The sequence below is a fragment of the Pristis pectinata genome, chromosome 4, assembly GCF_009764475.1.
Source record: "Pristis pectinata isolate sPriPec2 chromosome 4, sPriPec2.1.pri, whole genome shotgun sequence".
NCBI classification, from domain to species: Eukaryota; Metazoa; Chordata; class Chondrichthyes; order Rhinopristiformes; family Pristidae; genus Pristis; species Pristis pectinata.
Genome location: NC_067408.1, coordinates 25,777,092 through 25,794,659, shown reverse-complemented (window position 1 = coordinate 25,794,659; position 17,568 = coordinate 25,777,092).

The window sequence follows — 17,568 nt, the reverse complement described above, 5'->3', positions numbered from 1 at the left end:
AAGCACTAAAGTAATATCAATTACTTTTTAAATCTTGCCATATCAGAGGTAGCAGAATAAAATCAGAAGCTGCTGAAACTACCTCAAAGGCACAACAGCACCTGAAAAGGGAAAAGACAATTCAGGTCAAGATCGTTTGAAAGATTTGACTAGTAGAATGAAGGAAAGCCAGAAAAATTAGTAAACAAATATGCTAAAAATTAACACATTTTAATGCAAAAATCACCTTGATTTACAAGGTAAAGAATCTTTAAAAATTACTGGAATGAGGAGAAAAGTGCCAGATAACGTATTGTTGTCAACTCAGCTGAGTAGTAAAAAGGATTTGGAAAGAGAAAAGTTAAATAAAATCCCACTGCTCCAAAACAGAAAGAACAAACTAGAATGTGAATGGAGAGGTTGACAGTAATTAGGAAAAAAAACAAAGGTCTGGGATCATTAAGATTAAAGTTCAGACCAGACAGCGGAAACAAGGTACAGCTTTTATTTCTAAGGTACACATTTAGACAAATTGAGGGAGGATCATCATTTTCTGTTGAACAAAATGTGATAAATAACTTTGGGTGAAAGTCAAGTTCTAATATTAATGAAATACAACTGTCAAACCTTTAATTCTTGGTAAAGGCACTTTGGGAATTTATTGTTCCTGCCAAAACTATCCTAGTTTAAATGTCTATTACAAGCTGCAGCAAACATTTTGTAATAAATGAAGCAGACACTTACCATTTGGTCAGGAGCCAGTTACCTTTATTCCAGCTGTTCTCAGTCAAACAGGATCACCAAAACAAGGTAGGGTTTTCAGTTCTTATGCTGAGATATAAAGTGAATTTCAGACTGGAGGATCAAAATAAGTATTTGCCCCATCATGTGAAAGTTCAAGAAACAACTTGCCAGTGGTGGAGGGGGTGAACATTTAGAATGGTGGATGATGCGGCAGTCAAGCATTAAAGAGACTCCAAAACAGCCAAGATGTGATTAAGCTGAAATGGGGTTTACCATGCATTTAATACACTGTGTATTCTTGGGAAATTGAATGATATTGCTTCAATAGCACACATTTATTACAAGCATTCAAGGACATGTTTCTGCCCCAAAGGTATGTTATTTTTCACTGGCTTTTTAGCAAATCTTTTCATTTTACATTTAAGTTAATTTACATTTACATGAATCCCATTTGTCACATTTTATTTGGCCAGAAGCTAACCAATTTGAAGAAGCAATCTGTGTGCTTCCTCTCCTGTTTTTTATTGTTACAATACCCATCGTAGGTCATCCTTCCTCCACCAAGGTAATCCTCACCTCCTTGATTGCTTTTCCTTAGTTTATAGATTTATCGATGAGTATGTACTGTATTTGTTCAGTTTTAAAATTATGACATTGCCTCTGATTTCTGACACGTTTTTCACCTTATATATCCTTAGTAAAATCCAAAAAATAAACGCACCATTCTGCCGTTGATAGAAATCTGAAATAAAACATGGAATGTTGGAAAAAACCAACTGATTTGGCAGCATCTGTGGCAGAAGAAGCTGTTGCCAATTTAATTTAGATGAAGAACCAGTTTTGAGGAAGAGGAGCAACAGCAATATGAGAAGCTGCAGCAGCCAGCAGCGGCAGCAACAGAACCTTTAGGAAAACCTCAGGTGAGGAGAAGCCACATCCTTCACGTAGGAGGAGCATGCCAGGCATCACTTCCTTGGATCCATTTCAAGACAAATTGGGCTGGCTATTTGCCTTGACTCTCGGAGTAGCTGATTTAGATACATCAATTTGGAGACCATGTATTTGCATAGGTATCAGTAGCACTAATGAGAATTAACAGATGAAACAGACACTTTCTCCTGCATTAGGTGTGTGTGACAGTTAATGGTTGGCTTGTTCATGTGTTGGGATGTGGAAAAGAAGGGAGGGAAGTTGGAGAACACAAATCTGAGACATGGGAAATGTGAAGTGAGGAGAAAGTCCTGGGGTAAGTTCGTCTAAGTTCTAGGACGTGGGAAGAAAATGCTACTGTGTAGAGAAAAGGGTAGTTATAACTGTACTAACTGTATTCCCAATGGCATCAGGAGGTTTTGCAAAACTGTCTCTTTGAGATTTTGATTCAAGGATATGACAGAGAGGAAATTGTTCAGAATAGTGTATATTAAGGTGAAAGATGTCTTGTTGGGTGTTACTGAGCAAGGCATAGAGATGAAAGGCTATACTCACCAGATATGCTGCTTTATGAAGTTATTTATCTTCCTTGAGAAACAAAGGACTGCAGATGCTGGAATCCAGATGAAAAACATGATGATGCTGGTGGAAATCAGCAGGCCAGGCAGCATCCATGGAGAAAAGCAGGAGGTCAACGTTTCGGGTCAGGACACCTATTATTGCTCTGCTTTTCCCTCCTATATATTGGGCTTCCTCTTTTCCTATCTTAAGTCCTGAAGAAGGGTCCTGACCTGAAACATTGTCCACTGCTTTTCTCCATGGATGCTGCCTGGCCTGCTGATTTCCTCCAGCATCATCTTGTTTTTCATTATTTAACTTCCTCCTTCACTGACCTTGAGGATATTCTGTGTGTGGGAACAGAACTCATCAAGAAACTTGAGTTCAGCCCTGAGGCACATTGATCTAATGATCTTAATTCAGAAGTGTAATGGTAAAATCTAGTATCAGGGAATGCAATCTACAATAAAGGTACAATCTTACTAATAGGCCAGATATTAGGTACTTCAACAGGGTGGGCTGCCTTTTTTTCCTGAGCTATTGGTTGGCAGCTCATATCAAAATGATACCTGGAAGTTAAAATCATGCAGGCAACATCTGGGGGTTTATTGTTTTGCTAATGGAACCTCCCATTCTGAGTTTAGTTTTTTCAAATAAAATTGCATGAATTAGAAACTCTAAACAATATTATCAGAATAGAAAAATCTCCCTTCAGGATAATTAAGTTCAGTAAAATACTCTTTACTATAGTAAAGGAATGCAAAAGCACCCAATGGACAATCACTCCCTTATGGCAATTAAATCTGCCAACTCTTGGACTCAGTGGACATTTAAGCTGTGAAGTCAGAGGTTCACATTAGCCTGGTATAAACAGCTTTATTTGAATCCCTCACTAGATTTAGCTTAGGAAAACTGTCAGCACATGTGTCAGACAAGTATTTTATTACCTTCTGGTGTATGAGCTGATTTGGGAGCAATGTTAATAAAAACCATCAGAATTCCTGACCCAAAGTGAAGGCTGGAAATATAAACAGGGGGCAGGTAGAGATGTTAATACAGCACAGCAAATAACATGGTTTCTTTAAAACACTCAGACTGCCTGTTCTTGAAACCACCCATTAACATTTGCTTTTCATCTTTTTAAAGTATGCTTGTGCTTTTTATTAATTTTATTTTTCCTGAGCAATGGGATATATTAATAAAGAACCAAAGACCCATAAACCATTACAACACAGTTTGTGCTAGCTGTTTGCTGGAGTAATCCAAAATTAATTGCATTGCCCCATTTCCTCCCCATAGCCCAATATGTTCTTCTGTTTCAAAATGTTAATTCATCCTTAGGTTAAAAAGATTCAAGCATTTCTATTTTAACAAAATATGTTATCAAAAGAATCTGAATCTGGATTACTTGGCTGTTACAGATTATGTAACACGAGTAAAGAGGTCTAACTGCAAATATATAGGGACCCTGTTGATAGTATTGGAGTATTGTGCACAGTTTTTGTTCACTTATCTATAAAAGGATATGCTTGGAACAGAGGGAATGCAAGGAAAATCTGCCAGACTGGTTCCTAGGATAGTGGGTTTGCCCTGTGAATAGAGATTGAAGAGGCTGGGCCTGTATTCTCTGGAGTTCAGGAAAATGAGAGGTGATCTCATTGAAACTCAGAAACTTGTTATATGAGTCGATAGGATGGACACAAGGAAAACGATTTCCCTGGACAAGGAGTCTGAAACCAGTGGTCTCCACCTCAGAATAAGGAGTGGTCCATTTAGGACAGAGATAAGAACAGAGGGCAGAGAACATTAGGACAGAGTCTTCACTCAGTGGGAATCACTTTGGAATTCTCCACCCTGGTGGCATTGGAGGCTCAATCAAAACAAATATTGATAGATTTCTGGATTTTAATGTAATCAAGAGAAGATGGGGATAGTGCTGGAAAATAAAGGTAGAAGTTCTGCTATAACCTTGATAATGGCAGAGCAGATTCAAAGGACCTACTCCAAGAGTCATAGAGGCATACAGCACGGAAACAGGCCCTTCCGCCCAACTGGTCCATGCTGACCTAGATCCCTATCCAAGCTAGTCCTGTTTGCCCCCATTTGGCCAATATCCTTCGGAACCTTTCCTATCCATGTACCTGTCCAACTGTCTTTTAAAAGTTGTTATTGTACCTGCCTCAACCACTTCCTCTGGCAGCTCATTCCATATACTATCACCTTAAACCTATGACCACTAGCTCTTGATTCCCCAACCCCGGGAAAAACACTGAGTGTGTTCACCCTATCTTTGCCCTTCATGAATTTATGCACCTCTGTAAGATCACCCCTCAGTCTCCTACGCTCTAAAGTCTTAGCCTGTCCAATATCTCCCGATAACTCAGTCCCTCGAGTCCTGGCAATATCCTTTTCACTCTTTTCTGCACTCTTTCTGTCTTTCCTATAGCACAGTGATGAAAATTGAACACAATACTCCAAGTGTGGCCTCACCAGCATGTTGTACAACCTTCCAACTTGCATACTCAATGCCCTGACCGATGAAGGCCAGCATGCCAAAAGCCTTCTTCACCACCCCGTCTACCTGTGACTCCACTTTCAGGGGACCATGTATCTGAACTCCAAGGTCGCTCTGTTTTACAGTACTCCCCAGGGCCCTACCGTTTACTGTGAATGCAACACTTCACATTCATCTGAATTAAACTCCATTTGCCATTCCTCGGTCCACTTACCCAGCTGATCAAGATCCCACTGTAATTTTTGATAACCTTCTTCACTGTCTACGATGCCACCTATTTTCACTCCTGCTATTAATTCTTATGTTTTTATATTCTTATGTCTCCACTGTTTATTTACTTCACGACTCTTGATTTAAATTGGGACCTACTATTCAGAGTCATATGTGCTTCAGCAAAAGGCCAAAACTACTTTACCTGATCCCTTAATTTCAGCTCTGGGATGCTGAAATCCACGTGATGCAACAACGAGTGCGGGGAAATAGGGTTTCAAATTGCTGGAGGCCATTTCCAGGAATTGGAGAGAACAAATGTGGTCCCGCTGAGCTATTGGGAAAAGGAGAAGCTGGACCAAAGAGGTGCAAAAGTCAAAGACAACGAAAACAGGCCCTATAGCCCACCAAGTCTGTGCCAACCATCACCCCACCATTTACATTAATCCTACACTAATCCCATTTTACTCTCATCACATTCTTATCAACTCCCCTCAGAGTCTGTACCAATACCTGTACATCTACATGCCAAAGGCAATTTGCAGTGGCCAATTAACCTACCAACCCAAGTGGGAGGGAAGTGGAATACCTGGAGGAAACCAATACAGTCACAGGGAGCACAAGCACAGATGGCACCAGAGGTCAGGAACAAAACCTAGATCTCTGGAGCTGTGAGGCAGACCTCTACTAACTGCACCACTGTGAAGGTGCACTCCTGCATCAGAGTAGATTCTCCCCGCAGTTCTGTGGAAGGACATGGGGTAACTCTATGACCGTCTGATGATCTAACCTTAGATCCTCTTCCTCTTCCACATGCAGCAGCTTGGAGGATTCCAATTTTCATACTCAACACCATCAAGAAAGAGAACTGAGGACAAAGTGGAATAAGAAACAACGGCTCAATAATTTTAAGTATTGACAGGAGGGAAAATAAACAAATAACGAAACAAAAAGGCCTCACTTGGTTTTAAAATGTTTAGGTATTAAATCTTCTGTCCTTGAAATGATCTCCAGTTTTGGACACCATCCCAGGGTGCCTCCAGATAATAAATGAAGTGGTGGTATTACACTTACCTCGTTTAATGTTTAAAAAGAGCTCCTTTCCACTGTAAAGAGAAAATTCACCTCAGATTCAACCAAAAAATCAGTTCTGCCTGATTTTCACACATTTCAAAATCACAGTGATATTTTCTTCTTTTGTTATTTGCTACAAATGAATGGAGTATGAGCAGTACATTTACCCTGAAAATCAGGATGAGGATTCTAAAACTAACACAGGACAAATGTTATTGTATTTAAGCTGAAAGAGGCAAGTGTACTGCTCTTTTATATCAGCCAATATAAAATTCCATCAAGCAGATCTGGGCTGTCAGTGGACCAGCCAGGATCTTCAAACCCAGTCCTGCACTGATGCTTGCTCACTGTTCACAAAATAAACAGCTGAACTGTTGAAAATAACCCTAATTAAAACCTGGAAACACTCTGAATTGTTTTCATGAACATAGATTGGATCTATTACTGTTTTGTCAAACTATCATTCAGTGACACCCTGACAACAGCCTTTTCCTAAGGTGGGTTCTTTTTTTCATAAACTAAAGAAAGAAGCAATTTCCATTTGTATAACACCTTTTATGTGTGTTTTCTCCATGCCATTATGTCCCAAACTACATTACAGCCTTTGAAATATTTTGTGTGTTTTCTCCATGCCATTATGTCCCAAACTACATTACAGCCTTTGAAATATTTTTGACATGTGGTCAGTTATGTAATTAAAGGGCATTTGACAACCAATTTATGCATAGTAAACTCTCAGAAACAGCAAGGTAATAATAACTGTTCTAGTGATGCTGGTTGGAAACATCGACTTGTGCACTGAAGAGAAGTCCAGTGCTCCTTGAAATAATGTTGTAAATTTCTTTTTATATTTAACCAAGACAGAAGACTGGGCCCCATTTTAACATCTTATTTAAAAGGGAGCACCTCTCTCAATACTGGACTTTGATGGTAGAATACATAGTCTCTGGAGTGTGACTTGAAGACACAGCCTTCTGACTCTGAGGCAAGAGTGTTACCATGGCTGACAACATAAAATTACACTCTAAATGGGTACTATTTATGACAAAAACATCACTTTACTATTTAGGTTAGTAACAATGTTGAATCCAATGTCTAGCCATTCCACATCATAATTACACAGTAATTTGATAATGAAGTTGTGCATGCCACTTAAATGCCACCTGATAACTTTAGCACATGCTGAAAATGATCTTCTAGTAAAGAAACAGCATTGGTGGTAAAAGGTTAAGCTCTGTTCTGGGGTGCGAACAGACACACAGAGATGAGGATCTGATTATGCAAGTGTGTTAATACAACTTTTGTATTTTACACTCAAACAGGTTTTTTGCAGCTAATTTTAACAGAAACCCTTTTACTGCAAATGATTAGAAGAGCAAGAACCCAACAAATATAAAAAGCTGATAATGTGAGAAGGAACCATAATATTTTATATTTGCACACATATGTTGATGAAATTGTATCTCTTGCATGTAATGATGCACATAATCAAATTTAATTTCTTAAGGGATGATTATCATCTGTCAATCATTTTATTAATTTACTGATTCATTTGTTCAAAATTCAGACTGGTTAATATAAACTATCATCAGCAGTGTTATAAAACCCAACAATCCTGCATTCAGAATTCCACAGTACAACAGAAAACACAGTTTACTTTAAAAAACAAATTCATGAATGTGTCACTTGGAGTGAAGTTTAAAACAGTGGCATATCCCTATTATTAAATTATATTGATAAAAATTCTTTTACCATCAGAATACCTATCCTAATTTCCAGAATCCATTACCACTTCACAACACACACTAACCTAGAAGCCATTAGTTATATAGCAAAGTGCATGCTAAATATTTTTTTCAAAAAGTCATTAATGAAAAGAATGGAAGAGCTTGCTAGAAAACTCAAATATTTAAATAGATTCTCTTGTTTTGGGTAATGCTCATAATTTTTCCTCCTCTGACTGCTCTAAGAAAATGATCATGGGCTTTCTCCAAGTGTACTTCAGCCAAACCTATACGGGGTTAGAATACTAGAGTTTTCAGCCTGCATCAACAAAGGAACATTGATATTTACACAAGAAGCTGTGTAACATGGAAGAGAACATATAGGTGCTGACATTCAGTTAACCTTATTGTTCTTGGCCCCCTTGGTGGTGCAGGACCATGTGCATTTGACAAAGGAAGGTTTCAACAATGCAACTTGAAGCTTTACTCACTGAAGGCAATGTATGCCAATGGTTGCTGGGCTTAATATCAAGTTTATCCTGGATATAGTTTCTTAAACGTTTCTATTGATGTTCTTAAATGAATATTCCATCAAACTCCTGGCCTGAGGATTGTAACAGTGGACAGGATTTGAGGGAGCATATAGTAAGCCACAGTGCAACCTCTACCACTAATCTGTATGAATTCCAACTGCCCGATTCATTTTAACCCTTCATGAAATTTTATTTCCTGTTCAATATTTGGTTACAAATTTGAGCCATGTATCACCAATGTTCTGTGCCTCTGCAAGAAGTAATTTTCATTGCTGTGCACATTTTTAGCATGACTTGCAGTACTCTGCACATTGGATACCACAATAGGACATGCAACATGTAACATACAAGTTAATCAGAATGCAGGGTATGCAGTGTGGCCTGGAAATATGACTGTATCACAAAACACCATTGCAATAATGAAGATCGCATTAATGCAGAGTGATGCAATTTTTGTGCATGTTTCTGATTTTCCAGGGTCAAATTCACCCAAATGATATCAACAGTAGGGCAACGCCAAATATTCATCACCATGTTGATCTAAGTAGTGACAGTTGCTATTAACGCAGCAAAGAAATAACTAATTACTAATTGTTACTAATGTTGAAGGTAACTCCATCTACAAGTTTGCAGATGATACCACCGTTGTAGGCCGTATCTCAAACAGCCATGAGTCGGAGTACTGGAAGGAGATAGGGAGCTTAGTGGAATGGTGTCATGACAACAACCTTGCCCTCAATGTCAACAAAATTAAAGAGCTGGTCATTGACTTCAGGTGTAATGAATTGACCTGTATGATCAGTTTGTAAGACAAGCTTTTCACTGTACCTCGGTACAAGTGACAATAATAAACCAATACCAATACCAATACCAAAAGTGTTCTTTAGGAGGTCAATCACAAAGACCTGCCTTCGTGCACAACACTCTCCACACTCACTGGCTACTCTGCACACTGCTCACCATGAGAACTGACACTCCCTTGCATCTTCAATCACTTTACTACAACCAAATTGACTTGCAATGCCCATGTGTCTAGCTCTAACACTCCTTTTCATGAATGGCATGGGCGTGCAAGACACCTCCCAGGCTTCACTAGGTGTAGAGAGACAGAGAAACCAAAATGCAGAAATGATTAGAGGATTATGAGATGTGATTTATGTCATTCAAGGCAGCCTTGAGGGTACCAATGCCATATATATTAAGCACTACTGGGAACTTGCCTGACATTGGTACTGAAGTCCTGACTATGTTACATCAGTCTTCATTTCATGCTATCACAGTTCAATAAAATAATTCCAAAAGTAAAATAAAGTGTCCTTGGGTCATATGAAAGTGGAATAATTTCGTGGCACATGAGCACTGCTGGCATTTTATTGTCCATTTCTAATTGTTGTTGAACATAATAGCATGTCATTTTACAGTATGTTTAAGAGTCAACAACATTGCCATGAGTTTAGAGGCACATGTAGCCCAAATGGTAATGATAGTAGATCTCTTTCACTCCAGGATATTAGTGAACAACATGAGTTTTTATGACAATCTAGTCGCCATTACAAACATTTTAATTCAGACTATTTAATTAATAAATAATTAAACGCGTTCATATCCCATTTTACTGGACGATTAGCCTATACCTTTAGTTTACTAGTCTAGTAACAGAATTACAGCATTGCTGAACCACTCTCTGATTGTCCTGGATGGAAATGGTCTCTTGCTAAGAGCCCATCTCACTCTCCTGCTCTTCTTTCTTCCAGCAAGTGTTACTGCTCTGCCTAACCTCATATCCTCCTCCAATCTGACCTGCAAGAAAGGAGAGAATGCTAGAAAGATGCATATTACTAATCATCCTCTTTCTCCTGGTGACTCCTATAAGATGTTGAATAAGGTAGCAAAACACGCACTTTTTTTATGTGAAGCAGTGAGATAATATCTCGGAAAAATATTGATAAGGTGTCGGTGAAAACTTGATAAAATACCAGGAAATCTCAACAGTCTTTTTCAAGTGTATGTAATCTATTGATTACAATCATCAATCGAACATTGAATGTTGACTTTCAAATAACACTTAAAATGCTCAACAACATCTCTACTTTCTTAGGAGGTTAAGGAGGTTCAGCTTGTCACCGAACACTCTAACAAACTTCTACAGCTGTACTGTTGAAAATATCCTGATTGGTTGCATCATGGTCTGATACGGCAATTCGAATGCACAGGAACATAGGAAGCTGCAGAGAATCGTGGACTCTGCCCAATACATCACAGGCACATCCCTCCCCACCATCGGTATTATCTACAGAAGGCACTGCCTCAAGAAGGCAACACCTATAATCAAAGATCCCCACCATCCATGCCATCTTTTCACAGCTACCATCGAGTAGGAGGTACAGAAGCCTGAAGTCCCACACCACCATGATCAAGAACAGCTACTTCCCTTCAACCATTCGGTTCTTGAACCAGCTGTCAAAATCCTAATCACTAGAGTTTAGCAACACTATGACCACTTTGACAACTTTGCATTAAAATGGACTTTTTTTTGTTCTAATAGTGTTCTTTCTTGTAAAAATTGTGATTAATTTATGTTTATGTTATTCTTATGAATGCTGCTTATACGATGCTATGTGCCTGTGATGCCACTGCAAGTGGGTTTTTCATTGCACTTGTGCATAGATATACTTGTGCAGATGACAATAAACTCGACTTTGACTTTAACAACAAACTTGTTTACTGCTGTTCAGCAAGTCTCCATTAGAGAGGTCATTAAATGAACTGTTATCCAGCACTGCTATTCCATGCACTAGAGAAGAACTCATTATTAAGACCTAACCCAAAAACAACACAAGAGACAGATATGACACATGAGAGGTGTAGATGAAAACAAAACAAACATAATATCTACCCCACCAGCACTGCAGGTTTATTGAATATGCTAGTCTCCATGCATTTTGCAATATTCCAATCTGGAAAAAATAATGGGTCAGTTAATAGAAGATGATGTAAAAAAGTGACACCACAAACAGTTCTTAACTGATGCAAATTGGCAATACAGAGAGTTGACTATAATTACAGGTTTTTATAAATCTGCTTCAGTGTCCCAACCCTCACTTGCCTCTGTTCCCTTCCTGACCCTGCTGCTCGGTGGATATTTCTTTCCCCACGTCTTATTCTGAGTTCTTCCAGGGATCACTAAAAAAAACTTGGTATGAGGTGTGGGGTGCCTATGGGATTAGTCCCATGTTCAATAAATTAAAGATTTCCAATAACCTTTTAAATGAAAATGTTACTCTCACCCAAACCCTTCAGTTATTGTGATGACCCTCAAACTTTGAGGCTACGTTAATGTAACTTTCCTTATTAGCTGGCTCCTACATGTGGATAGGCTTCCTACCTGAACTATCCATGAACGCATTATCACCCCAGACACTGAAAGCTAAGCCCCGGTAGGATCAGGAAAACTTAAGCCTTCTCTCCCTACCATTTCAGATCTCATTAGTTTAAACTCACACCTTGAGCTCAATGTAATTTTCATGCCAATTTGATCTAGGAGGAGTGTATGCTCTCACACAGTCATTATTTCCTGTTCATAAATGGATCCCAATACCGCATGAACAAAAGAACCATCCTTCCCACAGAATACATAAAACTATTTGAAAATCAAAAAACTGCAAATGCTGGAACATTTACACTGTGCTATTGAATTTTAACTACACAATCCTTTCTGCAGTTCTACCAGTGTCAGTAGTTTTCACACTGACTGAGCAAAATGACTGTTCATTTCTCTCTCCCATGTCTCTGCCCAGACAGTCTTTAATATTCTTCTTCCTAAAAGCAGAGAAGCACACACAGTTTTAAATTTGCTATGCGATCCAGAGACATTCCTATCTAATCCATTGTATTTTCCACTGAAAAAAAGCACATACATGTTAATGCTCTTCATTACTACAATAGTTGGGAAACAAATCTTACATGCTGTCTTCCAGCCTTGACAGTGTAACATTTCCTTTCTCCATTAATATGCAGACACACTTGCCTGCTTTTGACAAATCTTTTATGCCACATGTTTGGTTAACACTTTGATTACATCTAACACTGGGTGAAAGTATCCTTAGCATTCCAGTCCAGTATAACCATCACACATCAGTATGATATTTAATATGGTAACAGTGAAAATAATCCCATTTTCTACTCTCAAGTAAAATTCCTTACATGCAAGTCATTTGACTTCTACTAAACAGTAATGGAAGTATATCTGAACTCATCATTACAGTAAAATGTGGTGATTATAATGCTTAATACTTACACAATTATATTTATTCTAGATCACCTTTATATCTGTATACTAGAAATCACATTAATTTTCCTTCTTTTTAAGAATCTGACATCAATATTAGCACAATGTATGTATTTTTTGAGTTCCACTAAACTATATTGCACAAGTTAGAAACTGGCATGTCTAATTAACATTCTTATTCATAAAGATTCCACCATCAAGCTGGTCAAGTTATTTGCTATATTTGTTTCTAGCGATTCACAGACTTTTGTAAATCACAAACAGCTGTAACTTCTCTCACCAATCAGAAAAAGAAAATATTCCTTAGTTATAGTTGTCAGTTTAACTGGATCAACTAAAAGGCATTCCTACATTTCTAGATGTTATATACCTTAGATTATGGTGGACTAGAGAATAAAAAGCTTTGCATTTTTACAGAACCTCGAAACAAATTCACAAGGGAACTAAACTTGCTTTCTGTTGCAATGTTATAAAGGCCCCAACAATTGCTGCAACTATATGGGACTCTGGTGAGATCACATCTGGAATATTATATACAGGTCTGATCTTTCTACCTGCAGGAGGATATACTCATGAAAGACGATGTGCAAAGAAAATCCACCAAGTTGTTTCCTAGGATGAGGTGTTTGTCCGATGAGGAGAGGCCAAAGAGCCTGGGCTTATACTCTTTTCGATTGGAAAGAATAGGAGGTGATTTCATCAAAGCACACAAAACTTTTACACAACTTGACAGGATTAATGGTTCTACTTCCTGGAGTGTCCAGAATTAGAGATCACAATCTCAAAATAAACGGTTCGGCCATTCAGAGCAAAGATGAGAAGAAATTTCTTCAGCCAATGTGTTGTGAACTTTTGGAATTCTCTATCCAAGAGAGCTGTGAAAGCAGAAAAATGGTGACATAGTGAAAGATCAATTGTGATTTTATTGAATGGCAGAGCACGCACAAGGGATCAAATGGTTTATTCCTTTCTTATGTAAAATTAACATAAAAAGGCAGGACATCAGATTCAAAAGACATACGGCAGAAAACATTATAAACACTATGCTCAAAATTAGCGTACTGGGGAAATGCTTACATTGATTTTTATAGCTATTTTTCAAGTAATTATTGCAGTTTTCCTCCGTGATAATTAGCTTTACATATTCCAGAAACTTTCATTGTTTTGAAGATATGTGTCTAAACTCTTCAGTGGTTTTGATTATATTTTCTCATTGTGATCAGCTTTGATAATACAAATAACAGGTTCATGCATGGTTATCTAAACGTTTATAGGCTCCTATAACCTTGCTGATTTGTAACAGATTCTTCAGAAGTTTGTTGGTGAACTGTGATTTAAACTATATTTATCATCAATTACTTTTAGTGAACTTTATGTTCATCCTGATGAGAAATGTTAGAGGTGGGAGACGTTACCTTTTTTTATAGTCCCAGTATTGTGCAGTCCCAGGTCAAGTATTGTCCTATAAAGTAAACCTTCCTCAATATGGCCTAGCCCCAACCAAATACCAAACAGGATTTCCATTTTTCATAATACTGTTCACCCGATTTCTTTGAATTTGTGCTAAATATTCAGTACTCTTTTCTTTGAGCATTCAAAATACACTTTCCAGAGGATCTTTATGACCAAGACACCAAAAATAGTTTCAAAAGTCAACCTGGATTTGATTCAAATTAAGGCTCCTAAAGTAAAACAGGATTCCAACTCCCTGCATCCTCCAATCCTTGAGTGATAGAATGTTAAGATATCTTGCTTTGTCCTAATTACATCAAACATAGCTCAATAATTGATCAGCTTTGTTAAAAATTACTCCACTGACTAGTTGACTATCACATTCAAATCTTGTTGATTTTTCAACTTTCATCAGCATTCTGATTTTCTGTTTAATTTCAGATCTCCAGTATCTATAGTTTTTTGATTACCAATGTACTGGGGATGACAGGCTAATTGAGGAAGTCCTCCACTTGTACTATGACTATCAGTTTTCATCATTCCAAGTTCAAATCAATCTTCATCCGATACTGCTGTGACACAGATGATGAGTTAATGCTGCCAATGAGGATCATAAGAGCATAACAACATGAGATAGAGGAGCAGGGGTAAGCCACCTGGCCCTTTGATCACCACTCATCAAGACCATGGCTGAACTTCTACCTCAATCCACTTTCTTGCATTAAAGACATGTCCTTTGATTCCCTTAATTTCCAGAAATCTATCAATCACATTTTAAATGAATTCAACAACTGAGCCTCATGGACCTCCAAAGTGAAGAATTCCAAAGATTCACCACCATCTGACTGAAGAAATCTCCCCCCATCAATGTTCTAAGCAACCTATCCCTTATCCTGAGACGGTGACCTCTGGTCCTAGTATCCTCCTCAGACATCCTTCTTGCATCCAGCCTGACAAGCCCTGTAAGAATTTTGTAAGTTTCAATGAGAGCTCCACTCATTCTTCTAAACTCCAGAGAATGCAGGCCTAGTCAATTCAATATCTCCTCATCCAACAAACCCATCTCTGGATCAGTTTTCACTGCATTTCCTCTATCATAAGTACATCCTTTCATAAAATAGGAGATGAAAACTGCACAAAACTGTACAGTCTCATCAAGGCCCTATATAATTGCATTAAGACTCCCTAACACATTCAAATTATCTCATAATAAAAGCTAACATAGCACTTATATTCCTACTGCTTCAGTAAAAATTGTGGGAGGACTTTAGAAAATCATTCTGCAATGCTTCATGTAACTGATATACCACTAGGCCCAATTTCTTGCCACTCAGTAACTGGTAGAGACACTGCTTGATGCTAATATTAAAGGTCATTTGTTCATTGTTTTAATCTACCTCCAATCCTATTACTCAAATAGGATTTGCCACCAATGCTCTTTAAACATTTAAATTTGATTCAGAAACTCTGCAAATAAGCAATAGAACATAAGAAACAGAACCAAGAGGAGGCCAATCATTCCCTCATGCCTGCTCTGTTAAGCAATAAGATCTTTGCTGATCTTTTATCTCAGCACCACTTTTCTGCATTAACTCCATATTCCTTAATTGCCTTGAAATTCAAAAATCTATCAATCGCTGTCTTGAATACATCAGCAACTGAGTATTCATGGCCCTCTTGGATACATCCCAAAGATTCACCGCCTTCAAGGTAAATCATCTAATCTCAGTTCTGAATGGCCAGACCCATTATTCTGAGACTATGTCATCTGGTTCTAGACACTCAGTCAGGGGAAATGCCATCCCTGCATCTACCCTGTCAAGACCCGTAAAAACTTTGTATTTTGTAATGATATCACCTTTCACTCTTCTCAAGTCAAGGGTGTTTAGGCCCCACGTCTGCTTAATTTCTCCCCGTGCAACAAAGCTGCCATTCCAACAATCAACCTTCCTTTTATCACAAGTATATCCTTACATAGACAGGGATACTAAGTCTATAAGTAATATTCCAGGTCCATTTTCACCAGGCCTTTTTAATTCCAGTAAGAATTTTTTTACACATAATCAAATCCTCTTGTAATAAACATACCATTTAACTTCTTAATTGCTTGGTGTAACTACACAGTCACTTTGAGTGGTGCATGTACAAGCATGCCCAAGTCCCACTGAGCACCAACACCTCTACACCTCTCATATGGGAAAAATGTTCCACTTTTCTGGTTTTTCTACCCACATTTTGCCATATTATATTCCATCTAACAGGTCCCTTCACTGAGCATATGTTCCCCAAAGTGACTCTGCATTCTCCTCAACTACACTATCAATGCACTGGAATTCAAGTAGCATAAACAGTGAACTGTTTTACAATAACCTATGTTAAAATATTAATAACTGAATTAAAGATGTAGTTTCAGCAAAGTTACAGAAGATCTCCATTACGATGCTTGGAAATCTTGTTTTGAAAGAAGTTAATAGTCCAAGTTTAATTATTATTTTAATGTCCTTGACTGAAATGAAAACCTACAGATTACAAGGTGGAAGCATACAGATATTTTTCTGTTGATTCCTTGCTCACTTTGCATTCTTTGATTTTTGTTTTGTCACTTACACATTTTCAGCCAGCTGCTCAGGTTAAGAAATCCAGATGCACTGCATCTGTACGCAGTTCACAGTGTACCGGACTCTCTTGACATAACAGATTGTTCCTTCATAAGAAAGATTCAGTCAAATATTTAGAAGAAAAAGCAAAATTTGGTGGAAAATCTCAAAAGATTCATTAGCACCCCAAAAAATTGACTTAGGTTTTTCATTTTTCTTTCTAAGATTTTTCCTGTGATAGGAGCACTCAGGGTGTTTGGCTTCCTGATAATTAACATTAGCTTCACATACATTTCAAATAAATTTTCATAAATAAATTTGAAGTCTAAATTCCAGAACATAAACAGTGGTTTAACAAGATACTGCAGCTCAACAAATCTAGATGTACAGGGAGTAGAAGATATCGACATAACTCTGAAAAGGTAGAAAACTAGTCTAATGATGTATGATAAAGAAAGAATTGACAGAAACATTTCTTTACAATAATGCAAAGACTTCAGAGGATGGGAAGATGTTGTGTGAATGCATATTCATTCCTAATGTATGTCAACAATAATTCATGTTTAATCAGGGACTAAGCAAGAATTTGGATGATTTACAAGCAGGTACTTGTAAATGGGAATGTTTTACTCACTTTTGGCATATGGGCATTACTGGCAAGGCCACCATTTACTGATCATTCCCATTAGCCCTGAGAAAGTCATCTTAGTCGACTGTTGCAGTCCTTCTGGTGAAGGTATTCCCATAATACTGTTTGTTAGGAAGTTCCAGCATCCTACACCCAGAGACAATGAAGGAACACTGAAATATTCCCAAGTCAAGATGACGTTTGACTTCGTATTTGGATTTTGGAATTTATAGATGATACACTGAAGCTATGGTGCACAAAAAGTGGATGGAGTGAATGTTTAGGGTGGTGAATGGACTGTTATCACTGCTTTGACATGAACATGCTGCTCATTCT